Genomic DNA, 13,858 nt, shown 5'->3' on the forward strand with positions numbered 1-13,858 from the left:
GGCAGCGATTTTAATCAGCAGCCTAATGAGCTAATCAATGCACCAAAATGTAATTTCCGGGGGGGGGCAAAAAAATGTGAAGTATTTTAATTAAAATTTTCGCGTGCTTGCTGATAATTGTCGAACAAATGTTTCCATTAATAATCTAATTGCGCATAATGCGTGCAAAATTAGCACTAAATTAGTCACGGCCAATGCACTATTGTTGCTCTACGGCTGGCCAGAAATGAAATTTTCCAGCCACCAACGTGCCATGAGCCAAGAACAATGCACACCAAGGATGCATAATTCACGAAAGTTAAATTAACCAACATTTACAGCCAAAACAATTGTGGAAGCCAAGCAAAATGCAATTACATCGCTGTGCGCACACTTTTGGGTAACTCGAGTGACTCGAATGGCTGCTGCTGCTGCTGCTGCCAAAAGCTCAAAGGTTTATTAGATTTGCCCTTTTATTAAGCGTTAAATTATTTCGTAAATTGTTTGCACTCCGCAATGCAAAGTAAATAAATACGCCTCTTCCTGATCCACCCCTTTTTGCTATCTGTGTCTGCTGCAGTCACTTCATTTCGGCTGCCATTTGCATGGCTGACAGGCTGAGGGAAAAGAAGGCGCCCTGCGGTGCTTTAATTAATCATTTGTGAGGTTGCTCTCGCCAGCAAAACTACTTACACAGGAAAGAAAATATTGAATAAAAGCTTATTTTTAAATTTTAAATATGTTCCACAGGATAATCTAATACACAGAAACTAGAAAAAATCACTTTTTCGATGATTTTGTAAATAATTCCGAATTTTTTGTATATCAAAGTTGTATAGATTTTTTTCTCAGTGCTCCTAGTCCTTTGAAATGGGCGGAGCGGAGGTGCATCCTACAAAAAGGCGATTAGCTAGCAGGTCCTGCGGCCACGCCCATCTAGCTGGGCGCCCCTTTGTTTGCCGAGTGCGGCACAACTTTGTCCCAGGCTCCGCAGATAAATAACTAACTGAATAAAATGCATAAATGTGTAAACAAACTCTCACGCACACATGCTAGCACCGCAGGACAATGGCTGCCTTTGACGCGCGTACCTCAGATGTTTTTGTTGTAGACACAGTTTGCAGGACTAACAAAGCCACAAAGTTGGCAAAGGGAACTCAATGGAAGGGAAGAGCCTGCGAGGCTTCCAGCTGTCCTCGCAACTTTAAAACAGTCATAAATTCAAATACTCGGCGACAAGGACCAGGCATTAGTGGCCAATACAAAGGGTTTGGGGAGGGGGTCGGTCCAAAAGGAGGAATACTAAAATTATTTCCTGTTCCGAAAGAAAAAAAGTCAGCACAACAAGAGCAACTACAACCGGAAGCTCATCCATCGCCGTGTGCACTGCGTCTATTTTATAAGCTTTGCCAAATCTTTTCGAGTTGATTAAAAACAATAAAAACAGCGTGTTTCTTATGGCCAAAAGCTGAGCCATAAATAAGCAATTTATTGTGCGCTTCCGCCGTGTTGTTTCCCATTGTTCTGGCCCAAAGTCAGTGGCTCAGCGTGCGGCCACTCCTGTTTGGTCCTTGCTGCTGCCCTGACCCTCCTGGGTCCTTCGACGATGCCGACGCCAACTGGACAGAACTGGGAGCTTGGAGCTGGGAGCTGGGAACAGGGAACAGGGAACAGGGAGTCCTGGTTGCTGTGAGCTGGGAGCCAAGAGCTGACAGCCACCATATAACCATTGGCTTCTGGCTTGACTCCGTTTGGCATTCGGACGGCTTTCGATGTTTATTGCAGCATTTGGAGTGAAAGGCACAAAGCAATTTCCGCTGCCGTGAGAGCTTAGCAATATTAACAAACTGCCATTGCCCGCCCCCTCAGCGAAGGGGTTCATCTGCAGTGGGATGCCCAACTGACATGACTTATTTTTGCTGCGTTTTACTGCTCCGCCCTGGGTTTATGCCTTTTCAACTATAAATATGGGGCTTAGCCTTGATTTAGATTAATGCCAAAGCGTTGAGCATTTAGAGAAGGGTTATGGAAGAATTCTAAGGACTTTTAGCTTGTATCAGTAAGTATAGAAAAAAAAAACCTAATTCAGTACAATTGCGTGTGTTCTGTGCGAAATCAAGCACACACTTATACATATCTCAAAAACATGCACCCACGTTAAACAGGAAGCTGAAATTAAGATCGTGCTGGCAATTATTTTGCCAGCCAGCATATCCGACTCCTTTTAGCCAACTCGCCTGAGGGGGGAATTGTAAATTCAGGAACGTATTTCTCACAACGCTGCTTATGATTACTTTTCGCTAATCGCTCTGCATTATTTCCTTTCAATTTGTGGCTTTTTCATTTCGTGCAATTGAGCGCGATGCTGACCACTCATTGCAACAAACCAACACACAGGCGCACAGCACGTCCTTCTCACACACACACACACTCACACACACAGTAGCAAAGATAGAGCCATTCTTCGGCATGGTCACGTAGGAAAATTGTTTGGGTTGAAAATCTTTTCGAGCTCCCCACGTGTACGTGACAACACAAATAGTTTTCGGTGGGCATTTTTTTTTTTGTTGTGTGGATATATATGCTCGATATTCGAAATAGTTTCATTGCATTTTTGACATTTTTCTTTGGCCACTAAATCCATTAAAATTATATATTTTTTGGCATATGCCTTTGATGCGTCGCTCTAATTTCATTTTACTGCAATATTTTTGTTTTATTTGTCCTCGTCCTTGTTGTCAAAATAAATTGAAGATATTTTATATTTCTCATTTTTCCGATTCGATCACAGAGGGGGGGGGTTTCTACAATTTGGGTGTGCGAGGTGTGCGAGGAGGGGTGTGTATAAATTGGAAATGTGTATGTACGGCCAATACCGCAACACATCCTGTGATACGTGCATATCCTGCTCGCCTTCAACTGCAGTCCTCGCCAAGCTTGGCCACAACAATTTTCTAATTAAATTCGATTTTCGCCATGCATGTGGCATAAATTGTTTTGTCATTTTACGGCAACTGTCCATGGATGTGTTCGACTGCCGGAATATTGAAATTATTGGAATGCCGGAACGTACAAATGTACTGGGGTGTGTGTCTCTGTGTGTCTCCGTCCACAAATCTTGTACGATTCGGGCCAACAATCGCTTGGCTTGCCTGGCACTCGCCGCCGCCGGCCACGGTCTTGTATATTCATTTGAGATTAGCAAAAATTGAAAATCTTTAGCCCCGGGGCCGAAGAATGTTTCACCCTCGTCCTGGTACTGGGTACTGGGTACAGGCAAAATAATAACCCGTATAATTGGTGAACATGGCCAACATGTGCCCGGCTCAGACCAGCAAACCCAAGTATCCCAGTATCCCAGTATCCGAGTATTCCGGCATGGCCACATGTCCTCTGGCGCAATGCTTTTTTTGTTGTTTCATTTATTGTTGTTTTTGACTTTGGTGGGGGTGAGACATCCTGTTCCTGCTCACATATCCGCATCCATGTTTTATTTATCAGCGGGAGACTGAAGTTATCCGGCAGGAGGCTCATACATGACCTCCTTCAATTACCCATCTGATTGGTCCGATCCGGCTTGTTTATGCGCTTGTTTATTGTTCCATATTTATTATTGCTCCGGCTTGCACTCTATTGCTCTCATTATGTAGCACAAGATGTGGTTATTATTTCAGCCGTCGTTAGTGCTTCACAAAGATGAAAAATGATGTATCAAATGATTAGGGGTATGGCCAATTTTAATGGCGCTTTTCAATTTACTTTCTTCATCAAAGCTGAAGCTGATTTCCGGAAGTCGAATAAATGGTGAAGAATGAAAGCCAGCAAGATTTTCACCATCTCCTTACCGAAATCCATCCAATCACTGACCCCACCATCCGGCTATTTCTATCCTCCAGGCAATCCGAACCGAGATGCATTCAAATCCCTATCGCTGATCCGCATACAAAGTAAACAAAATCCCATCTGGGGAAAAAGTGGAGATCCCAGTCTATTTCACCTGCTGCGCTGTTGCCTCGGCTGCTCGATTTCACATTGACAAAATTAAATTGAATATTGTAAAAATATGCTGGCCATAATGTTGCATCCAGCCAGGGGCAACCTTTACGAGCAGCTATTAAATATTTGTCCTTGCCGGCGACGACGGAGCGATGTCCTCGCTGTGTCCCCTCCATTGCCATCCTGTCCTCTGCAATCTTGTCCTGTGCTATCGCCTTCTAAATATCCGTCTCATCGACGGCAACAAAAACAAAGAAGTGCAACAACAGGAGCGACAACATTTCACTCAATTCAATTACCTTAAGAGTGCCGCCATCAAGTGTCTGCTTCAAAGCAGGACGAACAGGACGAGGACCTCGTGGAACACAGCTGATACACCAAAAGAAAATTGTTAAAAAAGTAGATTTTAAGATTTAAGATTTATTTATAATTGTTATAACCTATATCGTTATAACTATATATAATGTAATATTCTATGGGTTACCTTTATTATCTTAATGAACCACCTTTATAGCAAGGATATTATTTATAAGCCTTTTTAATATAACTTTTTTCCAAGTGAAGGATCAAGAGTGTGAGTGCAGGACCCCTTGTTGCAGTTGTTGTTTCTGCTGTGTTTGGCATGTTAAATCCCACATTTGATGTGCTTAGAGCAGCTCCTTGCTGTCGCATTTCGTTGACTGTCTGCTGCAAGGATGTGGATGTGGATGTGGATGTAGTTGTGGATGTGGTGGGAAAAGGGGTCTGAAGCCACCAGCGAGCCACCCAGCACCTCCTCCCCCTGTCAGCTGACAATTTTCTTTGGCTTTACCTGTAAACTCGGCTTGATTTATTGCCCTAGCATGTCAGGCCAACCGTTTGCAACATGGCGTGTAATAAAATTTTAATCGATGTCGTACATTTGCATGCCAATTGCAGCCGGTTGGAGGCACTTTGAGGCGGATCCATGGATCCTGGGGTCCATGTGCCTGGTCTAGCTCTCTTTGGTCCTTGGCAACAAGTCAAGGCGAGCAACTGCGTCACATGCCATAAAAACGCATAAAGGGCGACACTGGTCGCCTTAGGAGCTTTCCAAACTTGCCTCCCATGTAATTTGATGCGCATTTGCATAAAGAATGCGGAAAATGCGAGTAAATGCAACTGTAGCGCAGCGGAAAAACGTAACAGAACACAATTATCAGAGCCCAAGCTCTGAGACACAGGGAAAATCGGGGAAAAGCGGTGACTTCGAGGTAGCGAAAACTTTGTTGCATCGTTTGCGGCTGCCGGAGAAAATATAAAATGCGAATATAAATTTGTATTATTCTTAAATTAAGAACGGAAATGAAAACAAGAATTGAAATGGTCCTGTCAACCGCCCCCTCTCCTCATTCAGCCTTTGGAATCCCGGCCAGTAAATTGAAAGCAATGCAAATCCTTAGGCGGCAGACTCCTTTCGCGGCTTGTAATGAAAAAACTTAAATGGAATTTGAATATGCGGCGAACGCAAGACGCAAGGTGAGTCCTTGGTCCTTGGTCGCAGTAATAATAAAATAAATTCCACGAAGAGTAAATGCAAGATAATAAATCACCAAATAGAGTGGGAACTTTGCAGCTGCTGTTTAGCAAATCACTTTTGTTTTTCTAATAAGAATAACTAGTGCTTATGAAATCTTATTAAAAAATATCTATACTACTACTTTTCCTTTAATTTGAGAGTACAAAATAAAATATAAATTTCACTGATTTGTTTAAAGCTGCATATTTGGCATGAAGGCTCAGTAATCCCCCTGGCTTTCAGTCTTAATTACGCCGTTGCCAGTAAGCCGTTAACATCATATTTGCCGACCATTAAATACATTTATGCCACACATGGCTGCCCCTTGACCCCAAACCTCCTGTCACAGCAATTGGGCCTAAGCTCCGTCAAGTGTCAAGCGTAATGCAAAGAACAAACAACAAACAGCTAACAGCATACAACATACAACAAACAACGGCAGACAGTTGTCACAATTGCGGCCATTAAGACGCTGCCAAATTGCTGACCATGTCCGAAAAGTCAAAGGGACAAATCTTTTTAATAACCGTGTGCGTGTGCGCCATGTGTGCGGAATAGTTGACACGGTTTGGAATAGGAATCTCGAATGGGTATCGGGATTGGAGGCATCTGGATGTGCCAGTTAATAAAGACATAATGGCTGAGATTTATTTTTTATGGTCCCCCATTTGTGGTTGATATTATTATCGCTGTATTTTGTTGCCTTGTTTTCGTGGCCATTTAGGCCATGTGGATGGGTGGGCTGTTGATGGTTATTTGGCAAATCACCTGCGCTTCCTTACAAGCTTCCTGCTCAGCAAACTTAATACTTCCTTAGGCAAAAATGTAAAACAAGAAGGCATCAAAGTCCACATCCACCCACGTGCACATTTAGAGCAAAAGACGGACAAATAGCAGGCTAAATTTCAGCTCCTTCGAGTCCTTCCAATATGAACTACGCACACACACACAGGGGCGTATTACATATAATTTTGAAGGAGGCCTCATCCTGCCAGGTCTGCACACCTGAATGGTTAGCTACCTGGCTAACAAGCCGTCTTGTCCTGTGCTGTCCTCTTCTGTGTAGCTTCGTGCTCTGTGCTCCATATTGTACTTAATTTTTTCACCGACGCCGGCTCTGAAGTGCCTTTTTCAATTTCCCCAGAGGCGCTTCCGATCAAACAGGAAGTGCTTAAGTTCAAACTGAAGTAAAAGTGCGCTCGGAACCACCCCTTCGCCCAACTTCGTCGCCCACTTCGTATATCAGCGAGCAACAGTCAGTCAGGACTCTTCAAAGGAGGCATCATCACAGGACCTGCCATGCGGAATCTGAATTCACTACAAACAACACAGATTTAAAGTCTTTAAAGCCTCTCAAAATATATACATATTATAAAACTAATTATGCATTTACATTAAAGAGTAAATATTATTATAAAGAAATAAATATCATCAACAAACTATATAGAGATTGTGGTATTTTTCAAGCTTTTCCCAGCAACAGATATGCCCTCACTGCACTTTTCAGTTCCTTGAATACCCTACGCACCCCGCCCCTCCGCGTACCTGTAACTTCATTATGGGGGCGTGTGCGCTACGCCATAAGGTATGCCATATGAACACAAAGGACAGACAAAGCTGGGGGTTGAAGAACATCATATTTCATGTGGCTAATAAACATAGCGCCGGAGTCCGCAATGCGGGAGTCGCCGAGTGAACTGCATAAATTTATTAATGAGTGGGAAATGAGGTATTCTGTCTGCGGGGGAGCAGCTCCAAGGCGGAACGGGTGGTGGTTTAGCCCCAAGGCCACAGGACTGACAACTAAGCCTCCGCTGCCGCTGGAACAAGGACCTGGAGTTTGCGGAAAAACAATAAGCCGGGAATTTCGGGGGCAACACCGCCACCAGGATACACGGATAGGCTGATTTACGTACCAGCAAAAAAGTCGTGCGGGATCAGGAGTCAGATGCCGGGAAGGCAAATTGAAAGCACACGAAGGCAGCAAATTTTTCCTGCCTTTGCTGCTTTTTGGGGTGAAAGCTAACCAACTCCTGTGATTGATAAATATTTAAAGCGCAGCAACAAAGCGAAATAATTGAAATAAGTGAGGGAGGGTTGCGACTTTTACACCCGGGGGTGGCTGCGTGTGGCCCAAGATGTCCTGGCACGTCCTGCGATGCCCAAACCTGCCCTGCCATGCCATGCCCTGCCAATTGTGACAACAACAAGCCAGGATGCTTGTTAACCTCACGCCAAGTCCTTTTCTCCCCGAGACGTTGCTGCACCTTCATTCAATCTAATTTCGCTGCTTATCACTGGAGCTTAGCTGCTCTAAAATGCGAATGACATGCCAAAGTACTCGAGATTCAGCAGATTGTCGCGTCGCTCCGCACACACACAGGATGCCAGGAGCAGCAGCAGCAGCAGCAGCACCAGCTTCATGGAGATTGGAGACTGGCAAAAGGAGACTGAAGGGACCCAAGGACCCAGGACGAAGGACCCAGGACGAGCACTCAATGAGCATGCTTCACTGCAGGCTTTGTTTGCCGGATGAACAGCTGCTGGCTCGATTGTTGGCGTCACCTTCGTTGCGCTTAAATGGCTCTCAGCTCTGCCATAAATATATAAATATTTTCAGACCTATTGCGCTTGTTAATGAGTCTAATGGAGTGCTAGTAACATCACTGATTAAAACAAAAAATCCAGGAAAATATTTTCACAAAGTAAATCATATATAATGTGATTCAGGTAATTAGTATTTCTTTTGAAAGGGTATTTCACAGGCATCCTTCGACTTCCTTTACAAAATCCCACCTCCTGCTTTTTTCTTTGACTTGGCTTGCTGCGTGGCTCCGCTTTCTGTTTGAATAAAGTCTGTCTGTGCCCACATAATGTCGCAATTCTGGCAGACATTGTTTGATTTGAATTCATTGTCGTGTAATTTGTGCAGCACGCCCCCTTTATTTCTCTGCCGACCAGCCCACTCAGTCTTTTTCACGCTCCTTACTTTAAGCATTTCGTGTCGCTAATTACACTGTAATTAAAATTGCTGTATTTACACACACACACACAGTTTCGGTGTGAGTGCGTGCAAATATTTTTTAAAAATACATATCACATGTACACGGGCGCATTGCGCATACGCCGCGTGCACCGCTTGCACTTGCATGAGCTTTGTAAATTAAGCGTGAAGCGGGCCGCAGTCCGCTTTATAGCCGCCCATCTGGTTTCTTTTTTTCTTCTTCTTTTTTTGGAGGGGCGTGGCCGGCATTTAACACATTTCGCCCTCGTCGATAACAAGCTGTAACTGTTTTGGGCGGCCATTAGGCGAGCGGGCCAGCTCGATTCTCATTTTTTTTTTGCCCATTCGGAATGCGAGTGCGCCATTTTAATTGCTTTTCGCTGGCCGTCATGCATGCTGGGGCCCGAAAATAGTCGCCTAAGAGTGCTTTTGCGTGTAGCTATTTTCAACTTAATTAATAGCAAACACACGGCCGGCAAATGCAACGAAAACAGGACCAGTAACAAATGCAGGTGGCAATAGGACTTTCGGTTTGCACTTTGCGTTTGTACTAAAGTACAACTTTTAGTTTTCAGCCCGCACTTGATTTATGCGGCCAGCCGTATGTAGTTTATGCATAATGCAGGTCGCAATTAGTGAGGCAAATGTACAAAAACATATCGTGCCAGGACTCAAGCTTTCGGAGCTTAGTCCTCGGAATCGGAATCAGAATCTGAATCTAAATCTGAATCTGAAACGGAGGCCAGGACATCTAATATTTATTATCAGTAAATTACAATTGTCTTTTACATGCATGCGATTAATTCCATTGCTGCTGGTCATAAATATTTATTTACAACTCTTCCGAAAAACCTGTCATGGCCACAGGGCGTTTGTTTGCCAAGCACTTCGCCTTTTGTCCTTCGATCTTTGTCTTCGTCTCATGGCCTAACAGCAATGTCCTGGATTTTTCAATGACATTTGCAGTTTTAATTAAACAACAAATAATAATTTTTAGTACCAACTGCCCCCCAGCCAATCGAACTTCGCTTTATGCTGGCAAATGAAATATGATGGTCCCCCGATATTGGAATTCCTTGCCTTTGCGTTCCTTTCTCAGCAAAAGTGCATCAAACATAGTGCTTTAATTACTTTCGAGTCCAACAAACAGAGATTGCCAGAGGTTCCAGGATCAGGAACAAATTAACTTTACCGCTTCTGGTTTAGTTGCGACTGCATACATATACATATATATATATAAGGCAGTGCCGTATTCTATCCGCTAATGAAGCAAAATTATCAGCTCACTCCGTCGCCGTAGTCACTTTATACCACCTTCCCAACTTGCCCACCTTCAGCAGGTGTGCACGGGGCGATAATGATTGTAATTAATTTAATTTCGTTATATTTTCATCTAGACACAGCGAGTGGCGATCCTCCGCAATGCGCTAAATGCTTTCTGTTTTCTGTGACTTTTGCCAGCGTCCCCTGCTGTTTACGGTTTTCACTTCTTTTTCGCTACACAGCGGGAAATTCAAGTGATTTTTTTGTTTTAATATAATTTATACGCGAACTATCCATAACTGCAGTTCTGTCGATTTTTAATTAATGTTTAAATAATCAATAAAAAAAAAAACAGTCTGACATATTTCAATGAATCTTTTGTTTCGTAAACAATCGCAATATTATTTCTCTCTGCAGTTTATTCCTTTCGCCTCATTACGTTTCGTGTCTTGGTTGTTTTTATGTTTTTTTTTTTAAGGCATGCTTCATTTGCAGTTACTGTGCCACTGGCCTTCTGCAAAATCAGTTAACTCCCTTTGCTAATTACTAAAGTTTTATTTCGCTGGCTCCCCATTCCGCTGATGAAGACCCAATAATCTTGATTTTCGTTCTGGGAACGTATGCTCCATGTGCAGAGGGTTAATTAAAAGCCGTAAAACTTTCAGTCTTACAGTCTTTCAGCCGGTGATTACATGGCACACAGGATATGCAGGACTTTGGGCTTGGGAGACAGGCTCGTTTTGCAGGCCCATATGGCCGCCACTTTGACAGTTGCAGTTCAAATGTCAAGTGCACTCCTCCGCTGCAGATACAAAGGACCAAGGACCAAGGACCTGTGGAGTGAATGGGCCTTGTGATTGACAACGGGAGCATGTAAACGAGACTCCATCTTAAGTGCGCCGCAAGGACAACACTTTCCCAGTTTCGATGGGCAATGGCGGCGGCCATGTCGATGAAGTGCACCATACACCATCAGCTCCATTCAACATTCACCATGCTCCATCCTCCATGCTCCATGCTCCGGTTGCCAAAAGGTAAATATTTTTGCCTCGGTTATTACATTTTCGAGCACTACCAGGCCAACTAGCTCGTCGTCGGCCAGATTCAGAATCAATCAAGTGTTCAAATTTTAATCAGTTGCCCGTTCAAGTACTTCCATCCACTCTTAAAGTTTGATGCCACAGCCACAAGGAGACGCCAACGGAGCACCCTTTGTCCGCCAGTTACACCCGGATGCCCTCGAGCCACTATCACTGGCCGTCGGAAAACCGCAAATTGCACGTTGCCCTGGCCAAGGATATGCCGCAGCAAGTCCTGGCGAATTTTGATGTTTTTGCCAGATTGATGAACATATACCCAAAAACAAGGTTTCGAGTGGAAGGAAGCCGGAGACGAAGCCGGAGCCGGAGCAGGAGCAGCATGAAAAGGGAGTTGAGGGCCAGGACAAGGACAAGCCACAAGGCGTCGCTGGAGGAAAACAGGAACCCAACTCCTGCTTCGATGTTGCTTCATATTGTGTGCCCCCTGTTGAAAAACAAATAACAATAATTATCTTGACAACAATTTCCGGTATTTGTGCTCAAGTCGAGCGCAACAAAAGGCAAAATGAAACTCAACTCAACTTCAGAGACGTGCCAAAGGATCCAAAAGGAGCCCAGGACGAGCGCTGGAGGGGCACAGGTTTGAATATTCTTGCCGCACCCCTTGATTGCGGTAGAGTGGCAACTGGAAGTGGGATTGGTAGTGGGAGTGGCAATGGGAGTCGAAATGGGATTCGCAATGGGCCTGGCCATGGGAATGGGCGGTCGCATTGGTGGCATTGTGTGTGGTTGGGCGACTTGTAATCATTTGATGAGCTGGTACACTTGAAAGCTTCTTAAAGCATATTCATTTCATTTTCTTAGAAATATTGTATTCCAGCCAATTAAATATATATGTTTAATCACGTTTTTAATATGATGAATAACCAAAGTTACTTTTTTGTTGGAAAACCTTAAATGATTTTTCGAGTGCACACTACTTGGCCCTTTTCTCATTACGCAACGGTTTGCTCCTCCGGCCACTTTCCATTGGTCTCGTCTCACATTGGTAGCTTCTATCACAGAAATTGTGCCCGAAGTGTGGGTCTATTGTATGATTGCTGGTGTTCGATAAGGCAGAGGTTGCAACTGGTCACTCATTTTCACCCAGCCAATCTGGCCCCAAATAAGTAAACACAGCCAACCACCCCAAGAACCTGTCCCAAATCAAAATATTAAATGCTAAGCTGAGCGTGAAATTAAAACATTAATTCCTATATGTATTTAACAGTTGTATTTTGGCATATTTGATGTAGATCCAACAGCTCAGCTGGGCCTTATCGCATTAATGATTCACAAGCATTTACCTTTTAAACATAAGCCTAGACATTTTAAAGTAAAGTATGGTATTATTCATTAATGTACGTATTCACCTGAATGCCTTCTGAATTCCACAACAAAATCCGGCCATGTTTTAATCCTGTACGTCAACTACTTCAGCAGCCACAAAGAAACATTTCCGAGCCATTTCATTCGAACAATTTCTGGTCTACGAGTTGGAGAGCACACACACTCACATATATCTGGGGAAATATTTTAATTTGTATTTATTTTAATGCTCCAACGCCCTTGTGTTACAACCCACTTCAAAAGCGGCAGGATGCTTGCCGCCCCAACCACTCGAGTCCCGTGGCAGATGCTCCTGCTCCTGCGGCTGCTGATCCTGATGCTACTGGGAATTCCTTTGAGCTCATGGTCAAATGATTCTCAGATATTCTTTTAATGCTGCACAAGCGACGCCTTGAGCTATGCACTAACTTTCGGCGGTTAACCTGGGACAAAACACCACCAAACCCAAGCAAATAGCCAAAGGACTCGCACACACACACACACTCACCATAATAAACTTTAATGGGCCTGTTCATAATAATAAAATTTCATTAAACTGCCAGGCAGCAAAGGGAAAAAAATCCAGTGAGCAGCAGGGCATAGGCAAATTTTCGCTGGCAGGCAAATGAAGACGAGTGGTTAAAAAATGTGGTATTTTGGGTGGGCGTGGCATGTGTGAAATTCACCAGAGAAAAGCGACGAGCCACCTTACCTCCGTTTTTCGGTTCATCTTTGACCCATGCACATATGTTGCCCGGAAGGAAGCCAGAAACAATTCAATTACGTTGCAAAATGGCTGCGCCCATGTATTGTGTGTATGTGTGTGTATGCTGAGTGTGTGTGTGTGTGTGTGGGGTCCTGAGTGTGATGTGTAATAAAGTTTCATTTTATAGACCTGCCAGCACGTCTGGGCAGCTTTTGGTGACGCCAGAGCCGCAGTCGCAGCCGCAGCCTCAAAAGCATAACTCGTGCCCATCAGACTCTTGCCGCTTACCCTCGAATTTTCCCTTACCCGCTTTTCCAGCTGCAGCTGCAACAACATCAGCAGCGGCAGCAGAAAATGTGGCCCGAATTTTACAGAAGAAGAAAATTGAAAGCATTACTGTGGCCCGTTGCTATTGTACGGTTTTTGGCCAAAACTGGAATTCTTGTGCCGAAGTTTTGCAATTGTTGTTGCCTTGCAGCTGTCAGAGGAGGCGCACTAAACACTAAATAAAATTTCAGTTCTCAACTGCGTGAGAGCAAACACACACGCACGCACACCCATATACGCACGCATGTCCTTGGGCGCTCTAACACACACACACACTAACACACACACATATGGAAAAGGCCCCCGTACCCGCTGCGCTACTCTGGCATATTGAACGAAGATTTATTGCAGTGCCAGTGTGTCCAAGTGGAAATAAATCAAATAATTTTCCATGTGGAAAAATTTTCAAGCACAAAAAATCTAGCTGAAAATTAAAATAGGACGAAAAAAGAGCCATTGGCTGAAGACCCAAAACAGAGAGAGAGAGAGTCGAAAAATAAAAGAAAGTCAATTGAGGCGCGCCACCCAAAAATTTTGGACAGAGGCGATTGTGTAATTCACTCATTATACTAGAGAGTACGCCAACCTTATGTGCATTACGTAAGTGTGTGCGAGAGTGCTGCTCATTTTACATACTG

The sequence above is a fragment of the Drosophila yakuba genome, chromosome 3R (genome assembly GCF_016746365.2).
Source record: "Drosophila yakuba strain Tai18E2 chromosome 3R, Prin_Dyak_Tai18E2_2.1, whole genome shotgun sequence".
NCBI classification, from domain to species: domain Eukaryota; kingdom Metazoa; phylum Arthropoda; class Insecta; order Diptera; family Drosophilidae; genus Drosophila; species Drosophila yakuba.